This window comes from Quercus lobata, chromosome 9 (genome assembly GCF_001633185.2).
Source record: "Quercus lobata isolate SW786 chromosome 9, ValleyOak3.0 Primary Assembly, whole genome shotgun sequence".
Taxonomy (NCBI): Eukaryota; Viridiplantae; Streptophyta; class Magnoliopsida; order Fagales; family Fagaceae; genus Quercus; species Quercus lobata.
This window is the reverse complement of record NC_044912.1, coordinates 21,857,266-21,867,855: the sequence shown is the minus strand read 5'-3', so window position 1 is coordinate 21,867,855 and position 10,590 is coordinate 21,857,266. Positions and strand designations below refer to the sequence as shown.

Genomic DNA, 10,590 nt, shown 5'->3' with positions numbered 1-10,590 from the left:
AAACCCATTGTGATTGTGGGGAGGACTCCACCAGGTGGATATACAATAATTTCTCGTAAAGAACAGTCAAAGTCAATGATCATCGTTGTTTCAAACCATCCATTAACTAGGAAAAATATTAATATTTGACAAAACGGAACAATGAAAATTGATTAACAGAACCGCATCCAGATGTTTAGACCTATAAATTGTGAGTAAGAAATAATTGGGGCACCGTAGACATAGTAAGATAGAGTTCTGAATCAGCTTGCAAGTTGTAAAACACAACCATGCCATTTTCTAGCTTGAGAAAGGTCGTTTACCTCGTTACTCTAGTCTTGTTGGCCACGTTACACTCCTCATTTAGTGCTGCTTCTCTTTCTGTAACTGAAGAGACAGAGGCAGATGCTCTTCTCAATTGGAAAGCCAGTATTCAAAATGATACCCAATCACCCCTGACTTCGTGGACTCTCCTTCATAATGCAACCAATTCTTCCAACAATCAAAATACAAGCTCAATCCCATGCAGTTGGTCCGGCATTACATGCAACCAAGCAGGAAGTGTTATTTCATTAAGTCTGACTAACTCAGGCTTGAAAGGTACGCTCCATGAATTTTCATTCCTGACTCTCCCCAACCTTGCATATGTTGATCTCCGCATGAATGAACTCTTCGGTACAATTCCTATTGAAATTAGCTGCCTTTCCAAACTCATATATCTTGACCTGTCCATTAATAAGTTATCAGGGGAAATCCCACCACAGATTAGACTGCTAACCAATCTTGAGGCCTTGTGCCTTGGTGAAAATCGGTTAAATGGTTCAATTCCCCTGGATATAGGTCATTTAAAGTCACTCGTTTACCTCTCTTTGCATGCCAATGATCTCCATGGCTGCATTCCTAATTCATTAGGTAATTTAAGCAACTTGGCTTATTTGTACCTCCGTAATAATCAACTTTCTTGCTCCATTCCTTCAGAAATTGGAAACCTCTCCAATTTAATTGATGTTGACATGAAAAACAACAGTCTAACAGGTCCCATTCCTTCAAGTATTGGAAAGCTAGAGCAGCTGATATGGTTGTATATATATCAAAATCAAATCTCTGGCTCTATACCTCCAGAAATAGGGAATTTGAAGTCTCTCAACTCTTTATGTCTTCAAAAAAATAATCTTTCTGGCCCGATTCCCTCATCGTTAGGTGCTCTCAGCAACCTAACCTTCTTATATCTATTCAGCAATCAACTTTCTGGCACCATCCCTAAAGAATTAGGAAACTTGAAGTCTATAACCAATCTTCATTTGAGCGAAAATCAGTTAAATGGCACTGTTCCGGTTTCCTTGGGTAATTTGAGTCACTTGGAAACTTTATTCCTCCGTGATAACCAACTTTCTGGTCCCATTCCTCAAGAGATAGGAAACCTGATGAAGTTGGTTGTGTTGGAACTAGATACAAACCACTTCACTGGTATCTTGCCACAAAACTTATGTCAAAGTGGATCTCTTCAAAACTTTACTGCAAACGACAATCATCTCATAGGTCCAATACCGAAAACCTTGAGAAACTGTATGAGCTTAACTAGAGTCCACCTTGAAAGAAACCAACTCTTTGGAAACATATCTGAAGATTTTGGGGTCTATAGTAAATTGAAGTTCATGGACCTAAGTTACAACAGACTTTACGGTGAAATATCACACAATTGGAGCAATTGCTCACAACTAACCGCCCTACGTATTGCTAGGAATAATATTACTGGTGGCATACCTCTTGTAATTGGAGATTCAATTCAACTCCAATTACTTGATCTGTCTTTTAACCAGTTAGTTGGGGAGCTTCCAAAAGAATTTGGAAAGTTGACTTGTTGGAATTGATGTTGAATGGAAATCAACTTTTTGGGGATATACCTCTAGAGCTTGGATTGTTAACAAATCTTGAGTATTTGGATCTATCCACCAATAAATTCACCAACTCCATCCCCAAAAATGTGGGGGCCCTTTTGAAACTACATTACTTGAATATGAGCAACAACAAGTTTAGCCAAGGCATTCCAGTTGAGTTATGTAATTTACCACACTTGTCACAGCTAGATTTAAGTCATAACTTGCTTGAAAGAGAGATACCTTCACAAATCCACAAATTGAAGAGTTTGGAGGTGTTGAATGTCTCCCACAATAAACTCTTTGGTTTCATTCCATTTGCATTTGAAGAAATGCATGGGCTCTTAGATGTTGACATATCCTACAATGAGTTGGAGGGTCCTCTTCCTAATAGTAAAGCATTTCAAAATGCTCCCATAGAAGCATTAAGGAATAATAAGGGATTGTGTGGAAATGTTACGGGACTGCAACCCTGTGTGGTAGGAAAACATATTTCAAAAAAGTGGCGCAAGATCATTTTCCCTCTTCTAGGTGCACTTTCACTTGTATTGGTATTCCTTATAAATTTCATCATTTTACAAAGAAAAAGGAGAGATCCACAGACCAACCAAACAAATGACATGGACAGGAAAGAGGTGTTTACGATATCTAGTTTTGATGGAAGAATGATGTTCCAAGAAATCATAGATGCAACCCAGGGTTTTGATGCTAAGTTTTGCATTGGGAAGGGAGGAAGTGGAACCGTCTATAAAGCCAATCTAAAATCAGGAGTCATAGTCGCAGTGAAAAAACTCGGATCCTTTTGTGATGGTGAGATTGCGCAGCAGAAAGAGTTCTTAAATGAGATAAGGGCATTAACAGAAATTCGGCAGAAATATTGTAAAATTGCATGGCTTTTGTTCACATTCACAGTTCTCTTTTTTGATTTACGAGTACCTCGAAAGGGGTACCTTGGCCACAATTTTAACCAATGATGGAGGAGCTAAAGAATTGAACTGGAATAAGAGGGTGAATATCATCAAAGGCGTGGCTCACGCTTTGTCTTACATGCACCATGATTGCTCACCACCAATTGTTCATAGGGACATATCAAGCAAAAATGTTTTGCTTGATTCAGAGTACGAGGCTCATGTTTCAGACTTTGGCATAGCTAAGCATCCAAATCAAGACTCATCCAATTGGACTTCATTTGCTCGCACTTATGGATATGTTGCACCAGGTAATAGACCTAATTTTTAAAATAATGTAGAGCATACATCATACGAACACATTGGGATTATATTCTGTTTGTTTGCAGAGCTTGCTTATACGATGAAGATAACTAAGAAGTGCGATGTGTTTAGCTTTGGAGTTTTGGCTATTGAAGTGATCCAAGGAAGACATCCTGGTGAAATCATTTCAATTCTATCTGCTTCAACTGTGGAAGAGAATTTATCATTGAATAATTTGTTAGACATACGCCTTTTGCCTCCCACTCTTGAGGTTGAGAATCTATTGATACTCATCGTAAAGTTGGCAATGGCATGCTTGCATGCTAATCCAGAATCTAGACCAACTATGCACATGGTCTCTCAAGTGTTATCAATCTGAACTGCACTTTCCTAGAGCCGTCCACAGTTTGTCTAGGACAGCAAGGATATAGATTATGGGTCCGTTTGGATTGAGCTTATTTTTGCTGAAACTGAAAACTGAAACTGAAAACACTGTAGCAAAATAATTTTTAAATATGTGAATAGTATCGTGGGACCCATTTTTAATGAAAAAGTTGATAAAAAGTGAAATTTGTGGGTCCGTGAACAGTGCACGAATGCACTGTTCACAGTTGATTTAGTCCAAATGTGCGGCTAAAGTAAAAAAAAAAAAAAAAAAAAAAAAAAAAAAAAAAAAAAAGTTTTCAGAAAACGCAGCTTGGATTCAGCGAAAAACGCTGAATCCAAACGGCCTCTTGGAATCTTTATAATGCATACCAAACCAATCAAACACGTATCATCACGGTGCCCAGAAATCTGTGTTACCAAAAGCAATTTATTAATACTTGCAATTAAAGATCTATTAGTACTCTAGGCATTACATTATCTTAAAGAAACAATTGTTTTCAGCAGCATAAATTTGAATAAATATAGTTTCTTATATAGAGGCCGTTTGGATTCAGCGTTTTTCGCTGAATCCAAGCTGCGTTTTCTGAAAACTTTTTTTTTTTTTTTTTTTTTTTTTTTTTTTTTTTTTTTTTTTTTTTTTTTACTTTAGCCGCACATTTGGACTAAATCAACTGTGAACAGTGCATTCGTGCACTGTTCACGGACCCACAAATTTCACTTTTTATCAACTTTTTCATTAAAAATGGGTCCCACGATACTATTCACATATTTAAAAATTATTTTGCTACAGTGTTTTCAGTTTCAGTTTTCAGTTTCAGCAAAAATAAGCTCAATCCAAACGGACCCCAAATGTAAAATAGAGATTACGAATGTATTAGATTGTGATCTTGGTTTTAGTCATTTATATCCAACTGATGTTTATAAAAAAAAAAATGCAATTGGAAAATTTTTAGTTATGGTTTGGGCTTCGTATGGCCCTTTTGTAATAATTCTCTTTTAGAGAAACAAAAAAATGTTTTTAAAAGAGCCATTGTGCAAGAAACTTGCTGAGTAATTTTGCTGACAAGGTGCTGTTATTACTTATTATATACACTTTTAGAAACAGAGCAAGAGAGCTTAAGCAAGATCAGAAAACCGAATTTAAAAACCTTCCTAACCAAAATAACTAACGCCACTAACTTCCAATTAGTTTCTGACACACATGTGTATTAAGGGCTTAAAGAATCACGTGATCTGCAGATGTATAATGTATTACAATTATACAACTTGAAGTAGAAAACATCATTAAGCGGCTGTGGGGTAGTTTGTCCCAGAGAAAAGCTTGGTGATATCATAAAATGGTTCCAAAACCCTTGCTATCTTCTCCACCCTTTCCCATTCCTCCTTTGAAGGGCAATTGAGAAAGTATTTATCAATCCTACTCAAGTGAGAAAATGCATCTCGATACTTAAGACAAGTCTCAACCATCAAGTATGTTGAGTTCCATCTTGTTGAGACATCTTGGCGTACTTTCTTACTTGTCAAAAAAGGAAGCTCTAAAAGACATTGAGCAAACCTCAACTTCCTATGATCCAAACCTCTCACATATTTAACACTTTCATGTAAATTATACACAACCTCGTTTATGACTTTTAATCCATCTTGTACGATAAGGTTTAATATGTGTGCACCACAACGCACGTGAAAGAACTCACTACCATAAGGTAAATAAGGTCTAAAAGAAGGGTGTCTCTTTAAATGACTCACCAAAGTATCATTATATGAAACATTATCTAAAGTAATGGTGAATACCCTCTTCTCAATGCCCCATTCTTTCAGCAAACGTAACAACCTCTCTACCAATATAACACCTGGCACATGACAAAAACTCAAAACTTTCTTCTGCAACACCCAGTGTTCATCAACATAATGTGCTATAAGAACCATGTACTCATCAGTGTTAGGTGAAGACCATAAATTGGATGTTAAGCAAAACCTCCCAATAATTGACTTTAAATCATGCTTTAGATTTTCCTTTTCTCTCCTGTATATTTTTATCACATCCGATTTTGTAGTGTTCCTACATATACTCTTAACATCAGGATTCAAAAAACAATGAAGCAACCTATTGTTCTCACGTTCTACAAATGAGAATGGATAATTGTGCCTAATGATTGCCAATGCAACAATTTCCCTATACATAGCTTGATCTAAAGGCTGATGAGACACACTTTGATTGTCAACCTCAAGGCATTTTTCTCTGTGACGCAACAAAGAAGTAGTGCCACTAGAACCGGCAACAAAAGAATTTTGACATTTTTACACTTTGCTCTCTCTTTCCCATCAGAACCTTTAGGTAATATTTCAAAATCCAACCATATAGAAGAAGTCCTACATCTCATTCTTTTTGGAGCACTTGAAACAGTATCATCATCATTTTCTTCATTCATTGAATCCATATCTAAAATGGAAAGGAAACCAAAACCAAAAAAAAAAAAAAAACCAACCTCAGCATTTTGAACCATTCTAAAACCTGACCACTCAAATAAACACTCTTCTAGGATGTCTCAGAGATCCTGTTTGTGCATTTTCATTCATAGAATTACATAGGATTTATAACAGAGTGTCCAAAATTATGCCAATTATTAAAAATGTATGACAACTTGATAAAGTAAGAGCACCATGAGACAAGGTAACCTCAGTTGTTTTTTGAGCATTGTAACATAAAAGGAGGAGGAGAAATCTAATACCACAAAAAATTTAAGTACAAATATAGCAACTCCCCCAAGTCATCAACATTGAACAAAGCCAAATTATCCAAGGTAAAATGCAATTTCAGTGGCATATTAGAATTGTAAAAGTTTTAATAACAATAACAATAAACAAAAAGAAAAAAAAAAATGTTTTAGAATTCCATGATCCAACCATGTAAGAACTAGCAATCAAATGAGCAGAAGTAATTAATTGATCAAAGAAGCAAAACCCATTAAGTTCTGAGGTGACCCAATTCCACAATTACAAAGAACAACACAATTCTGAGTATAGTTCTTCTGGCTAATCCAAAAATGATATAAAAATTGAGCAGAAGTAATCAAATTTGATCAAAGAAGCCAAACCCATAAAATTCTGAGGTGACCCATTTCCACAATTATAAAGATCAATATAATTCTGAGCATAAAATTCTTCTGGCTAATCTAGAAATGACATCAAAATTGAAACTTTCAAAAAAAAAAAAAAAAAAACTCACTAGACCTTGAGAAAATCATGATCAATTGCCGAGTTGATTGCAAAGAAAGAGAGAGAGCAAAGCTTGCGTCTAATAATAAAACAATGCGAAGTCTTTCAGAGATTTAATACAAATTTGCTTGTAATATAAACAACGTGCTTAGCCAAAGTAACACGCTAAAGAGATAGTAAAAGTGTTGTGACTCTGTTTGGGAGCGAAGAAAACAAGGGAAAATTTCAAAACATGAAAAATCTAATAATTAGAAAACAAGGTTGGTACAGGAAATTGCAGTTCAGAGTGGCGAATTGATCATCGAGGACGAGAATTTGAGAGAGAGAGAGTGAGAGAGAGAGAGAGAGAGAGAGAGAGAAAGAGTCAGGGTTTACGAAAAGCTAGGGGGCGAAGAAGTTGAGGTTTGAATTAGCGGGACTGAACTTTCCATGTTGAATTAGTGAATTTCATTGTTATTAATTCTATTCCATTTTGGCCGGAATATCTCGTACCGATGAGTAAACCAAAACAACAACCACCCCTATTCTACCTCGGGTGGAATTTCGGCCCATTTCGGGCTATTTCGGGAGTTTTGGTCCGTTTCGGTAAATACCAACTGAGATTAATGATTCGGCCTGTATGAATCTTTGGCCTTTTCCCCTGAATTTCATGTCTGACCCACTGCCTTACCAGAAAAAGAAATAAAATAAAAAAACTCCACTACCTTTTTCTCTATTTAAAACGGAGAAGAAAAAACACAAGAATGAAAAACAATAATGAAGAACAAAATGAAACAAACACAGCAGAGAAAGAAGGAATTAGAGGAAACAAAAAATAGAACAAAGAAGAGAGATCGAGACAGAGCACTGGTGAGTGGTGAGGCTCCAGACTTTTGAAAGTTGAAACTCTTGAATAAGAACATTGAGAAGTGAGTGAGACAAAGGAAATAAATGGAGTAGGTGATAAAGAGATGGAGAGGTTCACGTGGGTGGGTTTGAGAAATGGGAAAAGTTAAATTTCAAGAATGTTCTTAGCTACAATTTAGTCAACATGTCCACTTTATTTACAAAAATGCAACAAATGATTTTTTAATAACCAAATGCTAACTTTATTTGAGAATTTTTTTAAAAAGTAAATATATTAAATCAATTATATTATATGTTTATATATTTATATTTATTTATTTGTGGTAATCCGAAACAGTTTAAAACGGTATGCCGAAATAAGCTGGTACCAAAATATTTCATTCCAATAGACAAACTGAAACGAGTTCTGAAATGGTATTCATAACATTGGTAAATTTCAATTTTGGGGATTTGAGTTTTGAGAAAATTTCAATGCTGAAGCTGTTGGGTTTCCGACTAAAACGTGATTGGAGGCCGAGGAAATGAGGGAAAGTTTTGGAGATGAACAGGGAAAGTTCTGGAAACTAACCAACGTGATTGAAACCCTGAAACGTCTAAGGTTGGGTTTTTTTTGGTAGAAAGGGCTGGGTTGAATTTGAGTATATTGTTTTTGGGTTAAATGGGGTTCAATGGGCTTTTAGTTAAAACCCAATAATTATTGAGTCTAATTGGATTGATGCCCATTTAACCCAACTAATAATTGGGTGGGTTTGGGTTTAATTAGAGTGGGCGGGTTTGGGTGGGCAAATGGGTTTGGGCTTACTTTGCCACCCCTAAATTAAGTCTAAGCTACAAGTCGTACAATGTATCTTCTTCATGTTTTCTTTAAAACCATGGTTTAGTTGCTGGTTTACTTTGACAATGAACTTTATAGTAACGAAATTAGACCGGAATTCAAATGAACCCCAACATACACAATTTGAAAATAAAATGAAGAAGTAGGCATCTGATCTGCCTACTGAGAGGCTACACAATTTGGAAAAAAAAAAAAAAAAAGTTTGCAACTTCAGTAGTTTTTTTTTTTTTTTTTTTTTTTTTTAATTTTTTATATATATAATGTAAATAAAAAAGGGAAAAAAAAAAAAAAAAAAAAAAAAGAGTAAAAAAATTTTTCAGTTCAAACCAGTGCTTCTTATGTGTCTGTCTGGTTTGGAAATTGTATATATATTTGGATCCATAATCGGTTGACTAATTTGAACATATTTAAGAATATTAAAAAAAAAAAAAAAAAACCCTTATGCCCCTATTCGGTGGAACACATGTAATATGTTACACAATTGTTAAATTATTATATAGGTTTGTTTCTTAACCAAGTTTCAAAGTTCTCGTGCAAGCCAATCTTTTTCAAGTGATTTCATGAGCACAATTGGCAAAGCAATCATGATTTTGACCCAAAGGTGCATCAGTGGTCTCTATTGAAATAGGTCTTCAAACACATTAAGTTTAACAAAGACTCATTTACTCAATTGCCCAAGTTACACAATCTGCAAGAGTCTTCCTACGTTCACCAAAACCTACGTTCACTTGGCCATCTACTTTGCCTTCTTTTATCAATTTCAACATGGGTCTGACCCAACCTTCCTCGCTGATAAACTTCCCAAGCTGAAATTTTTTTTCAGTGAACAGTACATGGAACATATTTTTTGGCCATCTCAGGTAATGGTAGGAACTCCACGGAGATACTTTTTGGTTGTGACATCGTCGACAATTTTCAAAGGATTTCAGATTTCAGTTTTTTTTATTAAATATTTGGGTGAGTGAGTTTGTAATGGGATTATAATTATGTGTATCCGTGCTTACTTTTTTATTTGAAAAAAGATGATGTGTCATTGTATTATTGTAGAGAAAAAATCAAGGGAGTCAATACCGTACCAGAAACTGTTTCGGTTTGACTAGGGAAACGAAATATTTTGACGTACCATTTCGGGATTATCTCTAATTATATAAATTTATTCTATTTTATAATTACATTGTTAATTTATCAAATGATCACATGTTAATAGTATATATATATATATATATATAAAAGAGTACATATTATATACAAGCACCATCACCTTTAATAGTATTAACTACAAAATATTTATAATGTAGCATTAATTTAGGATTAAATGTGTTGCCACATGTCAAATGTGACATGCTATAGACAAATTGCTACTTAACATGTGGCACTATTTGTCCATATCATTCTAAATGGATAGAAGATTGCGTCACTTCTAATCATTGTGTACATCCACCAAATATGGGATCTAACTTTTATAATATATTATAAATAGATGGATAAATAGATAGATAATAGATGTAAAAGGGTTATATACTTATATATAGTATTTTTTTTTACTGAATATATATTGTATTTAATTGTCACTCAGAATGGCGGTTTGACTTTGTATATCATACCATGTAAATCAAGGGTGATATATTTGGAGTTGCAACTTATTCTAAGTCATTGGCAAAGTAACAAAACCATACAATAAAAAAAAAAATTAAAAAAAAAAAAAAAAACCTCTTTTTATGGATAAAAAATGTAATTTATATCAATTTGGATATAATTAGAACATTACATGACCTAGGTTCTAGATACGATTTACGAAATTACACAGCTTAAAGTCTTAATTATAAAACAATGATAATAATGTTCGATATGACTTTAGTTTATAGACCATCAATCTAAGATCAAAGAGTAAATTACTAGGTGTGAAAGTGTTAAGCACCTACGATTCGATGAATCGGTTTCTAGATTGTGATGGCCACCATCATGTCATGACATCCATTTATTCAACATGTTAATGAAAAAACACAAAACATGTTATTCACCCAAAAAAAAAAAAAAATGATAATCTAATTTCTAGGGATTTTTGGGGGAAAAAAAAGCTTTTGAGTATATGAATAGTATAAGATAACCTATGAGCATTCGAACTAAAAGGAACTAACATTGATCCTAAATCACCCTATATTACCATATACAAACGTGTTTTTGAACTAATTGGAATAGTCAAACAAGATCAAAGCACAAGAAATAATAGAAACTTGCA

At 34.5% G+C, this 10,590-nt stretch overlaps 1 pseudogene; it reads left to right on the top strand.

Annotated features, from left to right (window-relative positions):
- The first annotated feature begins 269 nt into the window (after window positions 1-269).
- Window positions 270-3,446, top strand: LOC115961394 (annotated as a pseudogene).
- Window positions 3,447-10,590: the final 7,144 nt, after the last annotated feature.